Here is an 11,737-nt window from a genome sequence, read left to right on the forward strand (position 1 = left end):
TTATAGGAATTGTAAAATTGACTACAACATCAATAACGAAGAAAACTGACAATAGAACAGGTCAAATGTCAAACAACCAGTAGACAATACAAACAATTAACAAAGGTGACCAAAATTTAATTCTTTCATGCAATGTCTCAGCATTTTTTTCCCAACATAAAGCCAGATTAATTCAAATTAGACCTCTTAAGAATATATATTAGTTTATACTTCCTTCTGAAATTAACATCTGGATGGAAAATGTATTAATAACTTGTAGACTATCCTACCGAAGCTCACGACTCCACCACATGATGCTCACGTTTAGACAAATGCTAGAATTATAACACACTACCTGATGGGTATTTCAAAGTATAAACTACAGGTAAAATCTAAAAATAAATAAATAATAAAAATATTTTCTAAAAATGATGTAGTAAATATAAATGAACTAACTCAATAGTACCTACTTACACATAAATTAAACAAAACAAGAAAAAACAACCTTTAGAAGATACAACTTCAGTTCTGATTTTACCATTTAACAGAAGCATCTAAGGATGGTTCATTTCGTTCAAGGATGACTTGAAAATTTAAAATACCACCTTAGCTCCCACGTATAAAACACACTTCAAGGGTTTTTTCATATGAACTAGAAGTCGGGGAAAACAAAATGTGAGAAATAAAATGATATGGACCCTCACACATATTAAGACCCAGAACATGCTTAAATTTCCATTTTTTTTCTTTCTTTTTTTTTTTTTTTTTTTTTTTGTAGACGGAGTCTCACTCTGTTACCCAGGCTGGAGTACAGTGGTTCAATCTCAGCTCACTGCAAACTCCTACAGGTGCCCACCACCACTCCCTGCTAATTTTTTATATTTTTAGTAGAGACGGGGTTTCACCATGTTAGCCAGGATGATCTCGATCTCCTGACCTCGTGATCCACCCGCCTCGGCCTCCCAAAGTGCTGGGATTACAGGCGTGAGCCACTGTGCCCAGCCAAACATGCCTAAATTTCTAATGATTTAAGTTAGAATCTTCTTGCCCTGAAAGATACTCCTTTATCTTTTATCCGACTCTTATCCCATAGTACTCTATCTCATGTGGGATACAGATCCTCATGACACTCTACCTAGACTACAGTATAAATAACAACCTGTCTTTTATGTGGTACCAACCGAATAATACCTAAGTATGCACAGGATTGATTTTAAAGTTGAATAAACAGTATTTCAATTCATTAAAGAAAATAAAACTTGGAAACTATATGCTTAGTCTACACGAGTTTAATTACTTTAGTTACTTAGTAAATTTCAAATTAATTCCCCTTGGTGGTCAATAGAATACTTTGTATTTGGTGTAGAAACCAAATAAATTAGGCTAGTACCTTAACAGTACAAACAATATTTGTGGTTGTAAAGCCAAAATTTCATATACAAATTAGTTAACTAAACTTCAAAATCTGTTTGTAGCAGTGGGCTGCATCTTTCAACTGCCTGTGCTAGGATGTGAATGTTTAATCCTACTGGGCCAAGCTCACTAGAGGGTTGCCACTCACTTTAAAGTCAAGATTACCACTGTCAACTGCGATCCCACACAAGCAAAAAACGGACAAGCTCTTTTATAAGAATTTGAGTAGCTTTTGTCTTAAAATTTCTCTCTTCCTAGGTGATACCACTAGCATTATAAATCAACAGTATTGATTGTGAGGTAGCTATACAGTAATAAAGATGCTGTTAATGAACACTATGGACAACTGATGGTGTAGCTAGTTGATACACTTTAGTTGTTTTCGTTTTGATTAGAGGGAAAAAATCAGCAAAATAACATCATATATTAAGCTTATTTAGAAGTCGGCATCCAAAGTAAAAGAATTATCTATTGCACTTGATATCACTGCCATCTTTTGATACTCACCTACCCTCTTCTCAAAGAACTTTATCTTTCCTTCCAGTGAAATATTCTCCATTAAGTCTTAAAAACCCAGTTCCATCATAAGTCTGTTGGCCACAAACTCAATGTATTACTTCATTAAAGTGCAGTTCATCCTAATGAGGTTCACTGGCAAGTCATCAGTGAGGAACTCCTGTTCTATCCTAGCAGCATTGATAATTATTTGCTTTACTATCTGCTCTGATGGTCTGTCATGATATTTGGAAAACGTATAAGAAAGTAGAGGTTTCTTTCTGGATGGCCCAGGAGGTGAACCTGTCCAAGGACATTTGGCACTGGGAAGCCCTGAAGCCTGAGGAAAGATATTTTATATCCTATATTCTGGCTTTCTTTGCAGCATGTGATGGGATAGTAGATGAAAACTTGGTGGAACAATTTGTTCAAGAAATTCAGATTACAGAAACCTTCTGCTTCCATGGCTTCCAAATTGCTACAGAAAACATACATTCTGACATAAATAGTCTCCTTATTGACACACATTAAAGATAACAAAGAAAGGGAATTTCTCTTCAATGCCATTGGAACAATGCCTGTGTCAAGAAGAAGGCAGTTTGGGTCTAGTGTTGGATTGGGAACAAAGACGTTACCCATGGAGAACGTGTTGCAGCCTTTGCCCTAGTGGAAAGCACCTTCTTTTCTGGTTCTTTTGCACTGATATTCTGGCTCAAGAAACAAGGACTGATGCCTGGCCTCACATTTTCCAATGAACTTATTAGCAGTGATGAGGGTTTACACTGTTACTTTGCTTGCCTGAATGGGTGTGTTTTAAAGTTAGTCAGTGATGCCTTCTTAAGTAAAAAATATTTGGGCAATGACTTAGAGAATGTGAGAGAGTCAACAATTTGAATAATATCTAAGGGAGGAAGAGTGTTTTTAACAGAGGGAACACCAAGTGCTGTCTCGAGACAAAGGTTTGTTTGACTGGTCATTTCAATAAATAGCAAGAAGGCCATTGTGTCTTATGCTGAGTGCGGATGAAGTGGAAAGCTGTAAGGGATATGGACAATGAAAAATTTCTGGCAAAATTCTAAGGGCCTTAAAAGCTATTATAAAAACTTTGGTTATTTTATTGAGATGGGTAGCCAGAAGAGAAATCTGAGCAGAAGAATTACATGAACATATGTTTATTTGTAAAGGATCACCTAGCTAATATGCTGAGAATAGACATTGGAGAGAGTTAAGTACAGAAGCAGGGTGACATTAGAGATGCTATTGCAATAATCCAAGCAAGAGAGGATAGTATCTTGGTCTAGGCTGGTAACAGTGGAGATGATGATAAGGGACCATATTATGTACATGATTTGAAGCCAGAGACAATAAAATTAGCTGATGAATTAGATGTGAGATACTAAAGAATGAATGAAATCAAATATGAATGCCTCCCAGGAGTTTGGACTGAATTATTAGAAGAATAGTATTGCAATTACTTGTAATAGCCAAGTTGGGGGAAGGATCTCACTGGGGAGGAAATTTCTAGGGTTTAATTCAAGATAGTAATTGGGTTCTCTCATCATTACCTTTACAGTGTAAAGGAAGATAATCATTACATGATTTGTAAAACGTTTGTAAAATGAAACTGAACGTGCAGGAATTCACGAATGTATTAACAAATTAGCCAATAAACAAGAATATTTGCCCTAGGCTTTGCTGTAATTCATGAATGTTAACTGATCCACATCATGAGCCAGAGTCAAATGACACATCTGGGTATGATGAAAATAACAGAAAGATTAAACAAAAGGTTGAGACCATAACCAAGCCCAGTAGAGTTTGTCATTGCCAACATATCAAATCAAGAGACAGTTAAAAGAGAAAACCAAGAGTTCACAGTAGAAATGTTGCATATGATTGTATGAGCAATGAAGCAGTAACAACAACAACATATGAAAGAATGATACAAAATTACAGTCCCAGCTTTGACCTTCAAGGATACTTTTGATGTGCCGTAAAAATAATTTCAGGTGTTACACTTTAAGACACCTAAAATGGAGGTAAAATTCTGAGAATTAAAAAAAAGAAACAGAAAAATACAGGAAATCAGTACACTGAAGAGGTATCTGCACTCTCATGTTAATTGTGGCATTATTCATGGTAGCCAAGATTTGATGGATTACTATTCGTCCAGAGTGTATCATCCTCTTCAGAAGCCTCATCTATCTGCTTCAGGTGCTAGAACATCGTGGTGAGGATTTGTACCATGAAAATTTCTAGAGACCATTGGTCTGGGCTGGGCAAATATTTTTTAAGACCTCAAAAGTACAGGAAATTAAAGCAAAACTGGACAAATGGGATCACATCAAGTTAAAAAGTGTCTGCAAAGGCAAGGAAACAATCAGCAAAATGAAGAGACAACGCACAGAATGGGAGAAAATATTTGCAAACAGCACATCTGACAAAGAATTAATTACCAGAATATATAAGGAACTCAAACAACTCATCACAAAAAAAAAGAAAAGAAAACAAATCTGATTAAAAATAAGTAAAAGATCTGAAGAAGCATTTATCAATAAAGAACATAGAAATGGTGAAAAGGTATATAAAAATGTTCAAGATCACTAATCATCAGGGAAATGCTACAATGAGATATCATGTTACTCTAGTTAAAATGACTTTTATCACAAAGGCAATAGCAGATGCTGGTGAGGATGGGAAGAAAAGGGAAACCTTGTACACTATTGGTGGGAATGTAAATTAGTACAGCCACTATGGAAGACAATTTGGAGGTTCCTCAAAATAGTAAAAATAGAGCTATCATATGATCCAGAAATCCCACTGCAGGGTATATACCCAAAAGAAAGGAAATCAGTATATTGAAAAGATATCTGCACTCCTGTGTTGGTTTCAGCACTGTTCAAAATAGCCAAGGTTTGAAAGCAACCAATGTCTCCATCAACAGATGAATGGATAAAGAAAATGTGGTACAGATACACAATGGAGTATTATTCAGCCACAGAAAAGAATGAGATCCAGTAATTTACAACAACATGGATGGCATTGGATATCATTATGTTAAGTTAAATAAGCCAGGCACAGAAAGACAAACATTGGATGTTCTCAGTTATTTGTGGGATCTTAAAAACAAAAATCATTGAACTCATGGAGATAGAAAATAGAAGGATGGTTACCAGAGGCTGGGAAGAGTAGTGGGGGCTGTTAATGGGTACAAAAAAAATAGTTAGATAGGATGAAAAAGACCTACTATTTGATAGCACAACAGTGTGAGTACAGTCATTAATAGCTTAATTGTACACTTTAAATTAACCAAAATTATGTAATTAGATTGTTTGTAACACAAAGGATAAATGCTTGAGGGTATGAATACTCAATCTTCCATGATGTGATTATAATGCACCGCATGGCTATATCAATACATCTTATATACCCCATAAACATATACACCTACTAGGTACCCATACAAATTATAAATAACAAATTTACAAAAAATAAAAAATTAAAATTACATTCTCAAAATCATCAAAAGCTATTGACTGTTGCTACTGCTTATGGTGTGAAAAAGATCTTGGTGGTAAAATAAATAGGTTAACCTTTAAAAATTCAGGCAATAACAAATGCTGGAGAGGATGTGGAGAAAAGGGAATCCTCATATACTGTTAGCAGGAATGTAAATTAGTACAGCCACTATGGAGAACAATATGCAGGTTTCGCAAAAATCTAGAAATAAAACCATATGATTCAGCGGTCCTACTGCTAGGTATATGACCAGATGAAATCAATATACTGAAAAGGTATCTGCACTCTCATGTTTGTCACGGCACTATTCACAATGACTAAGATAATGAAAGCAAACTAAGCATTCACCAATGGATGAATGGATGAAGAAAAACTTATATATATACATATATATATATATATATATGAACATCATTCAGCCATAAAATGATACATAAGATGATAATAAAAATAATATAATCCTGTCATTTTTAAATACATGGACAGTACTGGCAGTCATTATGTTAAGTGAAATAAGTCTGGCACAGAAAGACAAATATTGCATGTTCTCATTCATACATAGGAGATTTAAAAAAACGAACTCATGGAGATAGAGGATGAAATAATGGTTACTGGAGCTGGGAAGAGTAGTAGGTAATGGAGGATAAAGGGTGGTTGGTTAATGGATACAAAGATACAGTTAGATAGAAGGAATAAGATATAATGTTTGGTAGCACAATAGGGTGACTATAGTTAACAATCATTTATTATACATTTAAAAATAAATAGAAAAATGGGATTGGAATGTATCTACCACAAATAAATGATAAATGTTTAAAGTGATGCGTATCTCAGTAACGCTGATTTGATATTACATATTGTATGACTGCATCAAAATATTCCATGTACCTCATAAATATGTACAACTAATACAAATGCATAAATATAAAAGTTAATAATCAATAAATAATATATCTTACCTCAAAGTGTTGTTGTAAGGCTTATGTGTTGAAAATGATAGCTATCATTTTTATATTTCTATTTGGCATAAAACTTGCAAATATTGCTGAGTTTAGTTATTTAACTTTGGAATAGGTACTGAAGTACAGCTCCGATAAGCACATATTAACTGCAAAAGGCAAGAGTGTGTAGGTTAAGATGAATAAAAAAGCTAAAGTTAACCCCAAGGAAAACGAAAAAGGCTTCTGTTATTTGCACCCTTTCTTTCAGCATTAATCAAATATTATTTTTAATTCAGGTAGGATAAATAGCTTTAATATGTTGAATGGGGAGTCCGTGTGACTGTATGTGAGCACATTTGTGTATATCTTGAGTTCTAGTAAGTACCTGATGTTATCCACAATATTTTAGGCAAGTCACTTTATTTCTTAATCTCTATGAGTATCAATTCATTCAACAATGTAATTAATTGGCCTAATTATTGTCAGTTATCTAAGTATTTTTTTTTTTTTCTGAGAGAGTTTCACTCCCTTGCCCAGGCTGAAGTGCAATGGTGCAACCTCGGCTCACTGCAGCCTCCACCTCCCAGGTTCAAGCAGTTCACATGCCTTAGCCTTGCAAGTAGTTGGGATTACAGACATGCACCACCATGCTTAGCTAATTCTTTTGTATTTCTAGTAGAGACAGGGTTTCTCTATGTTGACCAGGCTGGTCTTGACCTCCGAGCCTCAAGTGATTCACCTGTCTCAGTCTCCCAAAGTGCTGGGACTACATACGTGAGCCACCATGCCTGGCCAGTTATCCGAATATTGCTAAGATTTCTTCTTCTTCTAAACATTCCATGATGATATGATTTAAATGAATAGGGCCCAATGTGTCTTAGAATGACAGGATCACAGTTTTAAAAAACCTAAATGACTAGACTAGCACTATGTTTTTATTTCTTTGTTATTTCCTTTTTCTCTAGAGATGGTGACATGGATTCACCTTTGAGAGAAGGAAATATCTTTGTTCTAGGGTAAGAGAAAAAACTGAATGATCCTTTAAGTTTTGCAAAATTAAAACTATATCTCATTATAAAATGGAATGCCAAAGTATCTGGATAATACAGGAATAGCAGGGTAACATCTATGCAGCTTGTAAAACTAAATTTATTATATCTAATCTCAAGGATTTGGGACCAGGTTAGTAGAGTAGGTGAACCATAGTAAGACCTACAGGAAAATGTTGGCAGGCCCGGGGATAAGATGAGAAGAGGAACGTAAGATAACTTGGCTGGACTCTATGAGCAAATATAGGTAACATACAGTTTTGGGCCAGTTTATGAAGAGTAATTTATTTGTGTTATACTCAGTTCTACAGTAGATACTGTTAAATATTATAATCTGGTCTGCTTAAAAATTATATGTAAATTAAAATCAGGTAAATTTCAACAAAGAAAAGATGAGAAATGAGTGAATTATTCCAAATATTTAAAGAAAATCTAATACCAATTCTTCAAAAACTTTTCCAAAAAATAGAACATGGAACACTTCTCATTCCATGAGGCCAATGTTATTTTAATACCAAAGTCCGATGAAGACCTCAAAAGAAAACTTGAGATTAATATCCCTTTTGAATATGTGTAACAAATCCTAAATTACATAGTAGCAAATTATAGTAGATGATGTAATTACTCTAGAAAATAGCCTAGTGACCCAATGACCAAAGAATGTAAGTCTTGACTCCAGTGTGTGTGTGTGTGTATGCGCGCGCGTGCGTGTGTGTGTGTGTGTGTGTGTGCATGTGTGTGTTGTCCTGTAGGGTTATTGACCCAAGATTGGGAATTTGTCTCAGAAGTTACTTATCAAGAGTTTACCACAAACGGACACATGTGGAGTTGGGGAGAGAGGGTGTAATAATATGGCCTTAGATTTACTAGTAAAAATTTAGGGTCATAATGTAAGCCCTACAGTTAATTTTAAATACTATGGTTTTATTTTCTCCATATGCAGGCTCTGATAAAGAAATAGGGATATATTATTTAGAGGAGTTAGACATTCTTCAAACTAAGTGAATTTATGGGAAGCAGATTAGAAAGATCTGAAATCTGATTGATTGCAAGTCTAAAATATGAAGGCACATTAGGAAAATCACATGCCCTGGAATCCCTTCCTTTATAGAAACAACAAATAATGTGTTTGATATCAGTGTACATGGAGAATAGCATTAGATATGGTGGTTATCCAAGAAATCTCAGCACAGAAATTTCTGGTATAAGGCTTGATGACACAAACTGAACAGGCTATTTACTACCTTTACTACTGGCTGTATAATTTCAATTATTGAACTGACTGGCTAAACAAGCATTAATGTGCAGCTGAAAAACCCTAAAGAAATTATAGACAGGCTATTAAACTATGATTTATGAAATCAGCTTTTGTTCAGCCAAGTGATTAGAATTTAATAGGTTGGCCTACTTAGCTCTGAATTGGCCACAACCACTCAGAATAAAAAACAATTTTATGATAAATAAGCTTATGAAAGGATTCATATCTCATATCCTAATAGGCCATTTATTCAATTATAAAACAGTTCTTTGCATTTCAGTGATAGGTATTTCAGGGAAAATAAAATAGTGTGAAATGTGGGCCCTGACCTCAGGAAGTTTATTTGGTTTAACATGTAACCCAGCTGTGTACACCAATACTTACATTACAGGGCCCCATTGCAGCTTGAATACAATACTGTGGAAGTCAGATGTGGACAAAAATTCTGTCAGCTGAGAAGCTAAGAGAATATTTCAAAAAAAGTAGCACTTTATTAGGCTTTAATGGTGTGTCTTGTTTGAATATAAAGGAACTGAGAGTTTCATAAAATATGCATGGAATAGAAGACTAGGCGACTCTATTAAAGTCCACTAAGAAGAGTAGAGGTAAATAAAACTGGATTTAGAAAATATAGGGTCAGATACTGAATAACTGAGATATGACTTCTGAAGTGGGAATATCGCAATATGTGGTGGTTAATAGTTTCCATTGGATTTAATTAACCAAATACTTGCCAGGTGCCTAATATGTGCCAGATGCTGGGAATTATGGGGTAGAAATATTTAAGGCAAGGAAAGAAAATAGACAGTTGTTATAGTCAAGGTGTATGGTAATGAGGATCAGCATGAGGGTGCAAATTGGAGAAGTCAAAGATTTTTTTAAAAAAGGCCAGGCACATTGGCTCATGCTTATAATCTCAGCATTTTCAGGGGCCAAGGTGGGCAGATCACTTGAGCCCAGGAGTTCCAGACCAGCCTTGCCAACATGGCAAAACCCCATCACTACAAACACACAAAAAACAAACAAACAACCAAAAAATTACCCAGGTGTGGTGGCACTTTCCTGCAGCAGTCCCAGCTACTCAGGAGGTTGAGGTGGGAGGATCATCTGAGCCTGAGAGGTCAAGGCCATAGTAAACCAGGAAGAGTTCATTTCCTTTTCAGGGACATGGATGAAGTTGGAAACCATCATACTCAGCAAACTAACACGGGAACAGAAAACCAAACACCACACGTTCTCACTCATAAGTGGAAGTTGAACAGTGAGAACACATGGACACAGGGAGGGGAACATCACACACTGGGGCCTGTCAGGAGGTGGGGTCTAGGGGAGGGAGAGTTTAGGAAAAATACCTAAGGTAGAAGACAGGTTGATGGGTGCAGCAAACCACCATGACACCTGTATACCTATGTAACAAACCTGCACGTTCTGCATATGTGTCCCAGAACTTAAAGTATAATTAAAAAAAAAACACACACACACACACAGAAACCTCATTACTGGGTATATACCCAAAGAAATAGAAATCATTCTATTACAAAGACACATGCATGCACATATTCATTGCAACACTATTCACAATAGGAAAGGTGTGGACTCAACATAAATGTCCATCAATGATAGACTAGAAAAAGAAAATGTGGAGGTTGCCTACTTTTCTCCAATTCTGTGTCAGATTGTTAGGGAATCTTGGTTCTATGCATTGCACTGTATCTGCCAAAAATGATACGGTGAAGTCATAACTCCTAGTACTTCAGAATGTGAGCTTATTTAAAAATAGGATCTGTTTAAGTGTTATTCATTAAGATGAGGTCTTACCAGAGTAGAGATGGCCCATAATCAAAATGACTGACTTCCTCATAAAAAGACTGCCATGTGAAGACACAGAGATACACAAAGAGAATGCTATGTGTTGATAAAAAACAAATATGGGAGTTATATATAACTGCAAGCAAAGAAACGCCAAAATTTGCCAGCAAACTACCAGAGACTAAAACCAGAGATGGAAGGAAAAATCCCCATTATTTAAAAAGTACCATGGCTTCTGACACCTTGGTTTTGGACTGGTAGCCTCCAGAACTATGAGACAATAATTTTGTTTGTTTTAAGCCTCCCACTTTATGGTACTCTGTTACACTGGTCCTAGTAAACTAATACACCTGGCACCTCTACCATTAAAACACATTCATGATTCAATAACCTTTAATCATCTACATTGCTAAGTCTTTTATCTAATGGGTTTCATATAAGCTTTTTTGATGAATATAATACACTCCTAGAAACCATGTATCTATGTGAGAAACCATTTAATTTCTAAAACAGTACTAATTTAAATAGTAAAATAATTATGCATTCTATGCCAGCCAAAAATATCTCAACATTTAACACAGAATAAATAAAAGTTGAACGATGAAATTCAAGTTCATGTAAGTAATGCATACAAATTTCAATTTAAATGAAGGTTTTCTATGTTAAGTGTAATGCAGTGAGGATTTACTATACTCACCAAGGGAAGAAGAAAAGACGTAATAGTGGGTGGCAATTCGTTGAGAAGGAAAGGCACAATATTTCTTTAGAAAGTGGTGAGAACTCAGATGATTGACCTTCAGGCAGGCATTTAATATCTTATACCCAGTAGGGTGAGCTAATCCCAAAGACAGGTAACTATTTTTTTTCCCACATCTTTTCAAGCCTCTTCATCACAACCATATTTTACTTATTGCCTAAAGCTTTTCTTATTCATTTTATTTTTTTCCTGTGCTATTTCTTCATCAAGTTTTCAAACATTTGGGAATTTATAGTATTCTTGCACTATAATTGTAATAAAAATAAAGTTACAATATAGAAAAACACTTTAGGTCCAAATGGAGGTTGAACATGGCAGCACCTTCAATTCCATGGAAATAGTGAATGTGCACAATTGACTAAAGAATAGCAAAATATGCTATATTTTCCTCCCACTCATGTGGTGTACCTACACCAAGTAAAAGTTTTTAGGTTCATCCAAGTATGATACACAACTGAAATGTATTCTACATGACATATGCTGACTAGAAACTGTTGGATTGAGTAAATGAGTAAAT

General features: G+C 35.3%; 1 pseudogene; it reads left to right on the forward strand.

The window, feature by feature from the left end:
- Positions 1-2,118: 2,118 nt before the first annotated feature.
- LOC102122659 (ribonucleoside-diphosphate reductase subunit M2 pseudogene) lies at positions 2,119-2,781 on the forward strand (annotated as a pseudogene).
- The last annotated feature ends 8,956 nt before the right edge of the window (positions 2,782-11,737 follow it).

Source organism: Macaca fascicularis, chromosome X, assembly GCF_037993035.2.
Source record: "Macaca fascicularis isolate 582-1 chromosome X, T2T-MFA8v1.1".
Lineage (NCBI taxonomy): Eukaryota > Metazoa > Chordata > Mammalia > Primates > Cercopithecidae > Macaca > Macaca fascicularis.